This window comes from Taudactylus pleione, unplaced genomic scaffold, assembly GCF_031769625.1.
Source record: "Taudactylus pleione unplaced genomic scaffold, aTauple2 ptg000009l, whole genome shotgun sequence".
Classification (NCBI taxonomy): domain Eukaryota; kingdom Metazoa; phylum Chordata; class Amphibia; order Anura; family Myobatrachidae; genus Taudactylus; species Taudactylus pleione.
In genome coordinates, this window is record NW_028284412.1 from 4,827,392 (window position 1) to 4,842,500 (window position 15,109).

At 47.3% G+C, this 15,109-nt stretch overlaps 1 long non-coding RNA gene across 1 annotated transcript in view; it reads left to right on the forward strand.

Moving 5' to 3' along the window:
- The window catches only part of LOC148542732 (uncharacterized), a 122,461-nt gene that overhangs the window by 18,708 nt on the left and 88,644 nt on the right, over window positions 1-15,109 (forward strand). The window contains exons 2-3 of the long non-coding RNA XR_015877095.1: window positions 7,686-7,826; window positions 11,299-11,519. This is a non-coding gene — a long non-coding RNA (uncharacterized LOC148542732). The remainder of the gene's footprint in view (window positions 1-7,685; window positions 7,827-11,298; window positions 11,520-15,109) is intronic.

A 15,109-nucleotide genomic window follows, 5' to 3' on the forward strand; every position in this document is an offset into this window, starting at 1 on the left:
AAGGAGAAGCATATTGTCTAACAGTGTCGAGCTCACTGATTAGCTCAGCTGTGCCTGTGAGGGGAAAACAAGATAATAAGAGATGGATCATATCAGTGTGGAGCATTACTGAGAGGGAGAGATAGTGATCGCCTCCTGTATGAGCTCTGATGAGTTCCTCTTGCCAGGCTGGGCAACGGGCTAGTTGCTTAGAGGGCAATTTCTGGAAATTGGATGACAACTATATGACCTGTATCGAGGGCCACTTGAGCATCTGGGTCCCATAGCAATGGCATCCTATGGACCCACTATAGGTACACCCATGGGTGCCTATAAAGGAAGAGGTGGAGATTGGGTTGAAGAAAATCATCATCCATGGAAGGACAGAGTATTATGGATCGTGTTATTCAACAATATCTCTCTTCTAAGTAAAACATACAATGACATACAAAATGCTAGTGATAGATGTGACAGGATGCGCTAACTGCCACCCTGTCTGCAGAGTGAAAGGTGGTTTTACTGTATGCTCTGGGGGTTCCTCTTACCATAAATAACTTGCTATTATGGACTACTCCTACTGCTGTTCAGCGGGCAATTGACATTCACTGACACTCACAGGAATGCAGCACATAATAGACATTGAGCAGGATTTTTAGGAACAGTAGTTTTTATAAATAGCAATACTTATAAGAGCTGTTATTCATTAATGAGAAAAATATGATGCACACACACTTAGTCTACCCTCCATCTGCTATTATACCCCTCTCTACAAGCAGCATAGGAACTTCGGTATGACAGTGTTTTGCCACAGCCACTCCAGTGGCCAGACCCTCCCAGTACCTGAGCCGAATCCATGTCCAGGGCCATCAAGAGCTCTTTTGGGCCCCCAGTCCTGGGACAGACCCGTGAGGGGGGCACCAGTGTGATTGCACCCACGAACCACTTAGCGCACCTGTATAGTAGCAAGGGCGCAGCAGCATTGAGAAGAGACTGCTGCAGCTTCAGCTGTGCTGCTATACAGATGGGCCAGCTGCTTTGGGCACAGCAGTGGGGGTGGTCGCTGATTCAGGCCGCTCCAACCAACCTGTGCACAAGTAACTAGTAAAAATGGGCTTGGTCACATACTGGAAGGGGCGTGGTTACTGAAAATTGGGCTTGCTAACATGACATTCCACCCATTTTTCATCACTCTCGGAACATTTCTTTCCATATGCACCTTTCCTATAAGGTGGTTTCTCACAATGTGGAACCTCTGAAGAATGTATCTTCCCTGGGCAGATGGTGTCTTCAGTCGGTATTCACTATTCTAGTAGGTCACATCGTTGCCTGTTTGTGTAGGAATATTAACAAGGTCATCTTCATACAATATCAGTTCGACCAGACTCGTACCCCCTGTGTAACTTCCTGACTCTAGCATTTCTCAGCCACACTATCTCCCCCTTGCGTCTCTCAGTCACACCATCATCTCCCCCTGCATCGTCTCTCAGCACACAGTTATCTCCCAACTGTGTTGCCTCTCAGCACACCATCATCTCCCCTCTGCGTCATCTCCCAGCACACCATAATCTCCCCCCTGCGTCGTCTCTCAGCACACCACCATCTCCCTCCCTGTGTCGTCTCTCAGCACACCACCATCTCCCTCCCTGCGTTGTCCTCCCCTTCATTCTATGTTTCTGTATGTCTCTCCTCCCCCCCCCTTCATTCTATGTCTCTGTGTGTCTCTGGGGCCCATTTATCATTGCATATTTGCGGCTTAATCCCTGAAAACACCAATTTTCGAGGTTTGACTGCAATATTAGGTTTCCCCTAGATGTATGAAGAAGATCCCACAGCAGGTATGATCCCTCCATTCCATCCATTCCCGCAGGCAGCTACATCCCCTATAGGTTTCTACAGGGGATGCAATGCTGCCAGATTCCGGATATTGCATTCTGCATATTGGCCCCCACATCTGAAGATGGTGTTAGCTACTGTAGCCGATGGGCTACACTGCGCATAATTAGCCCGGCAATGCATGTGCAGTCTCTGTGTGTGTGTGTCCCCTATATATCTCTGACTGTGTGTCTTCTCCTCCTACCCCCCCTTGCCTTCATATGTGTCTGTGTCTCAGTCTCTGCCGTGTCTCCCCCCCTTCTATTTCTGTGTCTCCCCAACTCTATTTACCTTCAGCCGGGAGTCGGTAGCTGGCGGGGACAGTGAGGCCAGGCAGCGCGGCAGCAGTCTGAAGCTTCGGGTCCAGGGAGCATGAAGCTGGCGTCACGGTCACGCTCCTGGCAGCAGCCCTAATAGTGGGCGCTGCTGTACTGCAGTAACGCTGCCAAGCACTAATACTATATAGCTGCCCCCCTGTACATATAACACCAGGGCATTTTAAGAGAGGAGGAGGACCGTGTGCAGTCTCCATCCCAGGCCCCTCCTCTCTTTCTGGTGGGCGCAGCAGTAGACTCTTGGCACTAGTCTGTGTCCAGGGTCTACTGTGCATATGCAGGTCAACAGGAAAATGGTGCAGCTGCCATTTTCCAGGCAATTTCTACAGCGCTTATAACGTTGGGACTCCAGAGAGGTAAGTATTAAAAATATGGGTTCAGGGTATGTGGTGTGGGCCTGTGTGTCCCGCACACCCTGCACCCATTATAGATACTCCCCTGAAACATGCCCCTCCTGTACATATAGCACTATACACCTGTCACCACACACCTCTTGCCTCTCTTTGAATTCACCTGGCTAGAGCCCTCCATCTGCACCAGCAGCAGCCAGCTAGGACCGGCCAGGGTGGTACACGCACTCATCATGGCCAAGGTCTGGGTGTGATAGCAGACAGTGTTGGGATGAGAGAAGACACTGGCCTCCGCCGGGCTCCTCCCGTGCTTGTCCGGGCTACAGCACAATCTTTCATTGGAAACCCTGGTTTGTCAAGAGATAATCCAGGACAGACGGGGACAGCACATAGCTACTCCTACTGGATGCAGTTTGACTATATGGTGAGAGGAGTCTTTGGCAGCCAGCATCCTGCCTGTCCGCAGAGTGCTGTAGATGGGTGCTGGGCGCTGGGTGCTCCTCCTCCTCCCCCCATTGTGGCTGCTGGTGAGCATAGCGGGTTCCGTCCCCAGGGCATCCCGCTCTGCGCAACAACACCGGCCACACCACCCTAGTTACGGCCATGGGTTTCATAGTACAGGCCACAGCATTCGAGAAACCCATGGCCTTCAGGAGGGCTGTCTCAACAGCCACCACATCAAAGCCAGTCAATGAAGATTCTGCTATGTACATATGTATACTAGTGGGCGACACTCCATATTTTCAAATAAAGGCTCAATACTTCATATGTTCATATCAATGTTTCAGAGCCTCTATTTACAGCACTTTCATCAGGAGTGTTTGAGTGTATGACAAATACAGAACTTGCTTTTTATACATCAAGACCTGTTAGTAAGAAAAAGCTTGGGCCGCTGTGTCTGCGGCCAACAAACTGACTACACTGCGATCGGTATTAAAGCAGCCGGCAATTACCAAAACTTTGATTGGAATCTTACCAATAGGCTGCCTAGTGTTATTTGCTCCTTGCAGTCCCGGCTCTCATTTCTGCAGCACAACTGAAGGGCGAGTACCTCTCTCCAACATCAGTTATCCTTAAACACCTGAAATTCAAGAGGTTTCCCTGTGGGAAACAGTAGGGGGGTTTGTGGGGTGCTGCGAAGGGAAGAAGGGTGCTGTGAAGAGGGGGTGCCGCAAGGGAGGTGGCATATGGGTTCTAGAGTGGAGAGAGAAGGGAGCTGAGGGGGCAGAGGGGAGGAACATATGAAGTGGGAGGGGAATAGGGCGCAGGGCTGGTCCCAGAGGATGGGCCACCCCACAGTTATTAGCCACAAACTTTAGGGATCAGATCGAGTTGGAGTGGGGAGGATGGATGAGGCAGGTAGATAAATGTTTTTTAGAAGGAGGAGGTGGGGCAGTCGAAAGGAGAATTTCCCCAGTAACCCAGTACATTGACTAGCGCCTCTCAAATGTTTGGGAACAGGACGAGTCACCCCCTTGCCCTCCCCTTTCCGGTGCCTATGATAAGAAAAGTATATAGAGTGGTCAATCTGAGATGAAAATAAGTTAGGGATACAAGAAGATAGTAGAGCTGGCTACACAAGCAGGCCTGTAGGTTGCCTAATCGCGGAAGATGTGGTCATGCCCCCTTTTAAAAAAAAGGAAAAAATTGCCACTAGCTGTAAAATGCTCAGCGTGGGGCCTCTGCACACAGGAACCAGCACCGTCGCTCAATCCTCAGTAATATTGTCATATATATTAGTGTTTAGTTACAGCTGCTGTGTTGCTCTGGTTCTTGCACCAAAGGGGGCGTGCTGTCGATGTTGAGTGACACCACGCCCCCCTTTGGTGGGCGGGCCGGGGGGGGTGGCTGCCCAAACGGAGGCGTTCCCATGTGAACGCCTACCGTTTGGGGCCGGCCCCACTGACATCACAAGACTCAGGGCCTCTGAGCGCTCGCAAGCGGGTCGATGTTGGCCCAGTGCGCATGCGCACAACGAACCCGGCTCTTTTGTGCGTATGCACGAGACCCGGATAGCAACGGCCAAGCCGTAACTATGGGTCTTGTACCAAAGGAGGCGTGCTGTCGATGGTGAGTGACAGCATGCCCCCTTTGGTGGGCGTGCCGGGGGGCATGGCTGCCCAGATGGAGGCGTTCCTATGGGGCCGGCCCCACTGACATCACATGGGGGGCCGGCCCCACTGACATCACAAGTGGTCAGTGGGAGTGCTCTCGGCTCTGATAGAGCCGAAAGCACTCCACGGCTTGTGGCAAAGAGACCGTACCACAAGGGTCTCGTCGCAAGCCCGATGGTCGCAATGGTCTTGACCATCACGACCATCTTTTTGGCCGCTTGCTATAGCTGTGAGTGGTCACCCACAGCTATGCGAGCGGCCAGGAGGCCGCTCTAAAAAATAGAGAAAGACGGCCCTGATTCAGAGCAAGCGCTCTGTCAGAGCGTCCGGCGCTCTGTCAGAGCGTCCGGCTCTGAATCAGGGCCTATGTACCAAGAGAATTAGAGATGGGCAGATTGTTAACTGGATATACAAAAATGGATAAATAGGTACAAAAATTTTTTACAAATTTATATCCAATACAAGATATTATTGAGGTGCTTAATCCATTATTATGATTATGATTAGAAACTGTCTCGCTTGAGTTGTGCCTTCCTCAGGATCAACAAATCTCTATCAGGATGAACATGTATCAATTTTCCTCCTTACTATATAGCTTTGTTGACATCACAACACACAGGGGCCTTTTCATCATCACTTAATTTCTACAAAAGCAGGTGAAAATGCACATTTTCACCTGCAATTGTAGAAATTAAGTATTTGTGCCATTCATCAAGAAGGTAAAGCAGGAGATATCACAGATATCTCCTGCTTACCTTCCTCTTGCGGAATGGCCCGCTATCCCCATATGCTAGTATGGGGACAGAATTCATCAAGCTCCGAAAATACAATATTTTCGGAGCTTGAGTGCGGAAGCATTCGCCATCCCTTCTCCCCTGTCCAGCTCCTTCTGACGGATGTTGGGGCTCTTGTGCGCATGCATGACCTGTAGGTCACACATGTGCACTAGTGCCACTGCTCCAAAAGATTCACTGCTCCTGAAGCCGCTCGTTGGGACAGCTGATTTTTGGACCAGCTGTCTCCGCGACGGAGCAATGATGAATTGCTCCAGCATTCGCGGCGAGTTAGAATGTTAATTATCAGGGTCGATTTGGACCCTGATAATTAACATCATGAATAGACCCCACAGTCTTCCTATTAGTCCATTCTGGATGGTAGTTATGTAACATCATGCTTAGTAATGATTCTGCTATGCTGCTACCAATTGAACAATTTATGGTGAAATAAGAGGATGCAACACAAGCTGAAAAAAAAAATAATGCTGGTATTATATATATAATTTATTATTAAAAATACTTCAAATAACTTTTTTCTTATGGGTCTGTTTAGGATTATTCTGATACACAACTTACATTCCTTATTTTATGTATATTATGATATGTTTATAATACATGCACTATGCCTTATAGACACTAATATTTCTATTTCTATCTTTCTTCATTAAAATAATAAAACTTGTATTGTCAAAAATGCTTTTTGGTAAAACTAGCATGTCATTTTATTTAGCAAAGTTTTTGCTCATCCATAATAACCTCTAGTGAAATACCAAAGGCTAAAATCCATGTTTCTAAAAGGGCAATTGTCAGTATAGAGCCAGCCAGGTAATCCCAGGATAGACAGGATGTGCAATATACTGTATGTGTTGGATAATTTCTTTCTCATTTATGTGCAAGTTCACAGCTCCGATATATTTGTAAGAATATAGGCCCTCATTCAGAGCCGTACGCTCTGAGCAGAGCGCACGCTCTGCATGAGGGCCGGGCTCCTTTTTCATGGAGCGTCCTCCTGGACGCTCGTATAGCTGTGGGTCACCACCCACAGGCTATACGAGCGTGCATTTTGATGGCCGCGATGGTCGTGACCATCGCGACCATCGAAATTGCGAGCCGGAGCCTGCGGTTGAGGTTTTCAACCGCAAGCTCCGGAGTGATTTTGGCTCTATCAGAGCCAAAATCACTCCCACTGACATCACTAGTGATGTCAGTGGGCCGGCTTCTGACGGGAGGCGTTCCCGTGGGAACGCCCCCGTCAGGGAGGCACGCCCCCGGCACGCCCACCAAAGGGGGCGTGCTGTCAATCAACATTGACAGCACGCCCCCTTTGATCGGACACAACGAGCGAAGGAAAGTCCTTCGTTCGTCGTGTCTGGCGCATGCGCACGACGGAGCTCCCTCCGTCGTGCGCATGCTCAGTGCAGACCATCGACCCACTTGCGAGCGTACAGCCGCTCGCGAGTGGGTCTGAATCAGGCCCAATATAATGTGCAGTAGAGATGAATATAGAATAGTTTGAATGATCAGATAAAATTAAATGCATCAGTTATTAATTCAGCTTTCAGCCTCCTATCGATATTAGGGCCTGATTCAGAGCCGGACGCTATTTGCGCTCGCTCGTTCAGAAAAAAGGGGTGGCTATTCAAATGAACCGTTCGCTCTTTGCGGTCTGTTCACGCCTCTAGGTCTGAACGAGCGAACCAAACATGCGGTCGTTTTTTGGAAAACTACGCACCCTGGCCGCTCGCATCCTACGTCATGTCCACTATTTATTAGATTAATCGAGTACATCGACCAGCGTATGAACTGCTCGCTATTCTTGTGGTTGTTTTTTCCTACCGCAATCTTGCGAGCAGTTCCGACTATAAAATAACCCAGTGACGTGGTCAATGACGCTGCTGTATTAATTATGCACACCCATAAAACACCCGTTTTGACCTTTAAGCACGCCTGCGTTCGGATTTCCACTCCCCGTTTTCAAGCACCTTCCCCTGTTACCACCCACATACGCCTCCTCCTGTCACTCAAAATAGCAGGCATTCGCTATTTAGCGAACAAACGATTTTCGGCCGCACTGACTGGTTCGCGCATGCGTATTACGATCCGTACGCATGCGCAGTTGGGCAAACATCGCTCGGAACGAACCAGCGGCCGCTTACGAGCGGCTCTGAATCAGGCCCTTAGTTTGTTAGTTAATGATTCATGATTTGGAACACATAAATTGAAATGCACTATATATAACTCCAATATAATTGTTTGCAGACTGGCAGATGGCTTCCCTTGTGCTGATGTTTTGCGCCACACTTATTTCTGGGCTTTGGTTCGTAGCATGTGTGGTGTGGATTTGTCAAATGAAACAGCCTCTGAGGTTCCGCAATATGTCGTTTCTGCTACTTGTATCAGGTAATGCATTGGGTGAACTGGGAAAACTGATTGGCAAGAGTATAAAGCAGACTTATAAAGTGTGACTGTAGAAATACATATTACCCTGTCATTTGGACCAGATATACATATTTTGTATACATAGGCGAATGTTATACTGCTGTATGATGGAGAACAAAATTATTGGATTTTAGAAGCTAGCCAATCAAAGGAGTAGGATGTAGAAATTAGTATTCAAAAATGATCAACACCAAGAAAAGTTGTTATATGTCTTAACCAGTATACACAGTACAAAATTATGAATTCAGTATATTATAGTATAATAAGTCTTGCGGTAACTGTCTTTGTTTCCTGGTAATATACCGTCATCACATTTATGAACAAAAATTGATTTTGACCATAGGAGTCAATGTGAATAAAGCGGCAATAATTTAATAGGCAAACCTTCGCCTCTTTTCAAGATCGTTATCCTTTACCCAGCTCTTCTTGTCATCAGTTTCTTTAAATTAGGCATTTCTACCACTCCCATCCCTCCCTCATATCTTCGAGACCCCTCTCTCTTTTTAAGTACAGCTGCCGCCCAAAGGCCTTATTTCCAATCTGTATAATGGTGTGTACACACGGGACGATTAAAATGCACGATATGAACAATAACGATATTGATCATATTGTGCATTTTTTGGTCTCTTCCAACCTGCCAATGACCTGCAATACGCGGGCACGTATGGACGATAACGATATCGTCCGTCGCCCATGCATGCAGGCCAACCTGGTCGATATCGGTTGTTGGCCATCATTGGTGGGTTGGTGGTGTGCTGGAAGATCGATATCAATTATCCAGCACTCTGGGAAGGTACAGGATGATCAGTCAGTGATATCGTTATCGCTGACTGATCGTACCATGTGTACGCACCTTAACTCTGTCTTTGTTCCAACCATCCCTCCCTCTCTATCGCAGCATGAGCTGCACTTGGCGGTCTATTTATCAAGCACTGAAAAGTGTGGAGAAGTAAACCACTGGAGATAGCTATAGCAACCAGTCATCTCCTACCTATTATTTTATAGACTGTACTTGATAAATGCTACCTCAAAGCTCATTGGTTGTTATGGGCAACTCTCCACTGGTCCACTTCTCCACGCTTTTCACTGCTTGATAAATAGACACCTTGGAGAGGGATTTGAGTCTCTAGATGCTGAGGATTGGTTGGACATATGGTCCGGTGCTGTTAAGTTCTCAATCCGTGGTGGAGAATGCATATAAGTTATTGTTTCATTGGTACTTAGTGCCCACTTGATTGCATAACATTTTTTTTATACTGCTCCCATATTGTTGGAGGGGTGGCCGGACATAGTGCCTTTCTTCCACATTTAGTGGACCTGTCCTGTCCTGTCCTGCAATTGATTCTGGGCAGAAGTTCACTCTCTTCTGACTTCCTTCCTGGGTTCCACAGTCCCTTTCCTCTCCAAACATGTTTTGCTTCCACTAACGTTCCCTGATTGGTCCAAACACCAAAACAGACTTGGCAGACATGTCCTCAGCACTGCCACCTGCCTTATAGCATCTCTTTAAAAGTCTAAAAACTCTCCCACAATGTCAGCCCTCCTCCAAAGATATGGGTTTTTTATGAAATGGAGTGGTCCTCCCACATTGGTGCTCCCACTCCCTCCCTTTAATTTGTGCCTTTCTCTTTAGGCCCTCATTGCCCACATCTGTCCAATTTCTTCCATGTATACCGCTGTTCCTCCCAGGTCACCCTCCTTTCTCCTCTTCTTTCTTTCTTTTCTCTATAACCCACATTGAAAAATTGCTTACTGAGTCGCAGTTCTCAGATTTTGTTATGCCTCATTGTATTACCTATTTTGTTTCTTAACTATATACAGCCATCCCCTGTGTGGGTGGATCTGTTTTCTGTGCCTTGTCTGTCTTGTTCATACTTGGTATTCTAAAAAATTCTATTTAGAAAAACAAAAAAGAAATTACCACCAAATCATGCCGGTTTGTGAAAAATTGCACCCCAACGTGGCCTTCTACAAATAAGGGCCTGCTTAGTATAAGGAGTAAGGCCTCTATCTCTTTCCCTGATTTCTTCTCCTTCCTTTTTCCATTCCGACCAGTGGTGGATCCAGGTATGGGGTCGATCAAGGTGATCACAAAACACTTCCCTCCTGTCTAGTTGTTTGCGGCTAGAGCCGACAGCTGTAGGCAGAAGAATAAGCGTTATTGGGGGCGATCGCCCTGGATCCGCTACTGGTTCCTACATTTTTTAGGAACTACACCCAAGGGGATGTAGTCATTAGGTCAACAATAACAAAACTGACACCACAATGTCAAGAGCTATGATGCCGACATTGATAAAATGTCAACAGTCAACATGTTGACAATTTAGAAAAAACAGAGCAGCCCCCACCAATATATGAGGAGATTCCTACCACTAAAAGACATGACATGTACTCTGATACACAAATACAGAGTAACATGGCAACTCTGTGCCCCTAATACAGTCATAACTAATGGGCAGAGCTTTATTTCTGATGGTACTCAATGATATGTGCACCAGCACTTTTGTTCCCCATTACATAAGAAGTTCTTTCACTGTCATTACTGGAATATTTTAACACTCTTGTCTGTATCATCAGATTTCTCCATTCCAGCTACTTTATAGACCAGGGAGATGCTTACCTGATGAGACAGGTAATATGGTCTCACCGCTGAACACCATGGCTGATGTGGCACCCACCACAGTGACGATAGTGGAGTGCTCATGAGTGGTGACTATAGTTTGTGAATTACAAATTACAAGAGAAGAAAAAACCTCAGAGCAGCAGAGAGAAAAAAGCCAGTGTGGAATTTTGGATGTTACCGATGAGGAAATAAGAGCTGTCCTGTAAAGTGCCATACACTATAGCGCAAAATGGTGCCCAATCCCTGGTCACATGACACAACACTCCCTTACGTTTGGCTCTCAACTCAATTTAATATTTTGCTGAACCCATGAGCAGGGTTCGTGGAACCTTACAGTTCCACAGAGCCCTGGCTGAGAAAGGCTGGATGGAGATGTCTGTGCTGATGTTAGAAGCGATGACCTGCTGGTGTTAGAGGAAATACTAGTGCAAATAATATATCACTGTCATGATGCAAGAAGGGGCACAAGTCACAAGCAAGATGTCAGAAAAAAAGCTTTAGACAATAGGAAGGGCACAATCGCTCAACAGCCCAGATTACTGTGTTGAGGCTTCTGTCAAACACACATGCGATGAGTGTGACACCAAGAGCACTTCTATATGAAATGAAGGTCATACATCAAACTTCTTTTCCATTATACACAAATGATTTATTGTATAAGTAAAAATGCTGATTTGCGAACAAATACCTAGACCAATGGTTTGATTGCAATAAACCCTACAAGCTAGCTGATGTGTGTTAGTCTTGACTGTCCCTAGCACATGCCTGCCTATATCATCTTCCTGTGGTTTCCCTGTTTTCTCTCCTCAGTCCTCTTGCAGACCAGCGCTCTCCTGCTATTTTCTCTTAAGTTCCTGTCAGCACCATTCCTCCCACTCTCTTCTCAGTTTAGCTGGGGCTATGGGCTTGCCTGGGGATCCTGTATCTTCATGCTGGGCGCAGCTGTGATAAGCTGCTTGAGAACTGACCTCTCAAAGGATTGACCGTTACTTATTCATCTGAGTCCTTGAAGCAGAACAATGATACATAAGGTAGGGACAATAAAGTAACAAATAGCCTATTAACACATTGATGTGGATATTAAGGGTCTAAGTAAGAGCTATGTATTACTGCTCTATATATCCATAGGAAAATATACGAAAAAGCGCACTTACGTGTATATATGTTGAGTTGTATGTTTCTCAGGATGTGTCCACCTGAAAAATGGTTCTATTTGTGACAAACATAGGTCTCTGATGTCCAAACATGTAAACGTGTGCCTCATGTGACATGACAGTGCTCGTTGTTCTAAAGTTGTATTAAAGAGAACATATTGGACGGGATGCACTAAAGCAAGAAATGCGGTTAAACACCCGAAAATGCAGTTTTCGGGGGTTTGACTGCATTTCTCATAGGCACCAAGCCCAGGAATGCATCTTGGATGCGGTGGATAATGCCATCTTCAGATGTCATACCGTATAGAAACCTATGGGCTGTGAGAGGGATCCTATCTGATCCCTCCCGGCACCCCCCGCGGCGCGTGTGTCATTCTGCACATGCACAGAATGACACCAGAGGGACTTCTGGGTCATAGACCCGGAAGTACCTCACTCACAATGGGCAGCTCAGAGAGCTGTGATAAATTGGAAAGTGATAAACTACCAGCCACTCAGCTCCTAACTGCCATGTTACTTTTTTTTTCGTGTGTGTGTGTCTGGTGGGGGGGACTACTACTACTAGGGGCACTGCTGGGGGTACTACTAGGGTGACTGATGGGGGCACTACTAGGGGGACTGATGGGGGTACTACTAGGGGCACTGCTGGGGGTACTACTAGGGGCACTGTTGGGGGTACTACTAGGAGCACTGTTGGGGGTACTACTAGGGGCACTGCTGGGAGGACTACTAGGAGCACTGTTGGGGGTACTACTAGGGGCACTGCTGGGGGTACTACTAGGGGCACTGCTGGGGGCACTGCACACTGGAGGGACCACTACTGGGGGACACTGCATAGAGGGAAATTACTAGTAGGGGTACTGCTGGGGGGACTGCTGGGATAGACTGCTACTGGGGGCACTGCTGGGAGGACTACTACTGGGGGCACTACATAGGGGGGATTACTGCTGGAGGCACTGAACTGGTGGGGCCACTACTGGGGGCACTGCTGGGGGGCTACTACTGGGGGCACTACATAGGGGGGATTACTGCTGGAGGCACTGCACTGGTGGGACCACTACTAGGGGCACTGCATAGGGAGGGATTACTGCTGGGGGGGACTACTACTAGAGGCACTGCTGGGGCTGCTACTGGGGGGGATTACTACTGGGGGCACTGCTAGGGGGGAGACTACTACTGGGAGCACTGCATCGGTGGGACCACTACTTGGGGCACTGCATAGGGAGGGTTACAACTGGGGTCACTATATAAGGGGCACTGCATAGGTGGGGGACTACTACTGGGGGCACTGTATAAAGGGCACTATATTGGGGGCACTGCATGGGGGGACCACTACTGGGGGCACTGCATAGGGGGGACCACTACTGCCGGCACTACTGGGGGCACTGCATAGGGAGGGCCACTACTGGGAGCACTGTATAAGGGCTTGTGGGGGCAGGGGGGGGGGGGGGGGCGTAAGGCTGAAGAAATGCCTAGGGTGCCAAGAAACCTTGAAACCCAGCCCTGCCCATAGCAACCTCAGATAAGACCACGACTTGAAATAACATAGCTGAGAGAATGTGTCAATGTGCAATCAGCCAATAAGAAGTGGCTAGACATCATCATTGCATATATATGCACCAGCCTGCAGTGCCTGCAAGAGGTGCTCCACCTACGAGGTGTACAGAACCTGGGGATGTGTCTACATCACATTATGTGCACTATACCACACTGCACCCTGTTTACTCTTTCCAGGCATATGGGTATGTTTATGAGTATGTTTATGGGTATGTTTGTATGTTTGTCAATGATACACAAATATCTATATGTGGTCGCATGTGCACACATATTTTGGTGTGTATGCACAATATGGACATGTGTATCTTACTTAAAACAAAACATGTATGTCCAACTCTAAATAAGCCCCTGATGTACTGGAGTGTAACAAATAGTAATGCGACAGTCTTTGCATTTAATGTATGCATGTGGATGGAGTAAAAACAAATCAAACCAAAACACGGCACGCATATTATATTGCGCAAATTATACACTAATACAGATATGTCCTCATATACTGTGGCTTCAGTTGCGCCTAACAGCCCCTTTCGGAGCATCAGGTCTTGAGTGACCCGACCGCGCTGAGCGTCTTTCTCGCTGAAAATCTGCATTTTATTTGCAAAAATAAAACAACTGGAAGCGACAAAACTACTTTGTTAGATTACACTGATCAATTTGATGTGCAACACTTGTACATCTGTGTGTGAATGAGTCTGACCTGTGGGTCTGATTCAGAGCCGGACGCTATTTGCGCTCGCTTGTTCAGAAAAAGGGGCTGGCTATTTAAATTGACCGTTCGCTTTTTGCGGTCTGTTGACGCCTCTATGTCTGAACGAGCGAACAAAACATGCGGTCGTTATTTTGTAAAAAACGCCCCCTGGCCGCTCGCATAATACGTCATCTCCGGTATTTATTAGATTAATCGAGTACATCGAAAGGCGTATGAACTGCTCGCTATTCTTGTGGTTGCATTTTCCTACCGCAATCATGCGAGCAGTTCTGGCTAAAAGACACCCAACTAACGTGATCGATGACGTTGCTTTGTTAATTATGCACACCCTTAAAACGCCCGTTTTGACCTTTTGGCACGCCTGCGTTCGGATCTCCACTCCCCGTTTTCAAGCACCTTCCCTGTTACCACCCACAAACGCCTCACTCTGTCACTCAAATTAGCAGGCATTCGCTATTTTGCGATCACACGATTTTCGACCGCACTGACTGGTTCGCGCATGCGTATTACAACCCATACGCATGCGCAGATGTGCGAACATCGCTCGGAACGAATGAGCGGCCACTTACGAGCGGCTCTGAATGAGTTCCTGTATACGAAGTGCTACGATGTAGCAGCTGCGGCTTTTTTTCACGCCAAGTTCCATTGTGCGTCATCTGTGACTTTGTATGTGTTTAATAACTAATTCCTGTGCGGGTAAAGTCACAGCCCAGCATCTGTAGTGCACTGTGAGTGGTGCTTCGCTGCTTCTGTGATGCCAATAAGATGCAAAATGTAAAGGAAAAGACAGTACGTTACACCTCTCGGAGCGGCTCAGTCAAGGCAGGCGTCTCGTGCTGTATGGTGTATATACGCTAGAGGGTATATTTACTAAAGGATGATTTTAATCTTTACTACTGTAATACCCTGATGTGAAAAGGGTGCAAATGATGTGGTATAGGTACAGGTCAGAGGGCCTGATTCAGAGCCGGACGCTATTTGCGGACGCTCGTTCTGAAAAAAGGGGCTGGCTATTTAAATTGAGCGCTCGCTCTTTGCGGTCTGTTGACGCCTCTATGTCTGAGCGAGTGAACGAAACATGCGCTCGCTATTTTTGTAAAGACGCCCCTTGGAAGCTCGCATCATACGTCATCTCCGCTATTTATTTGATTAATCGAGTACATCGAAAGGTGTATGAACTGCTCGCTATTCTTGTGGAAGC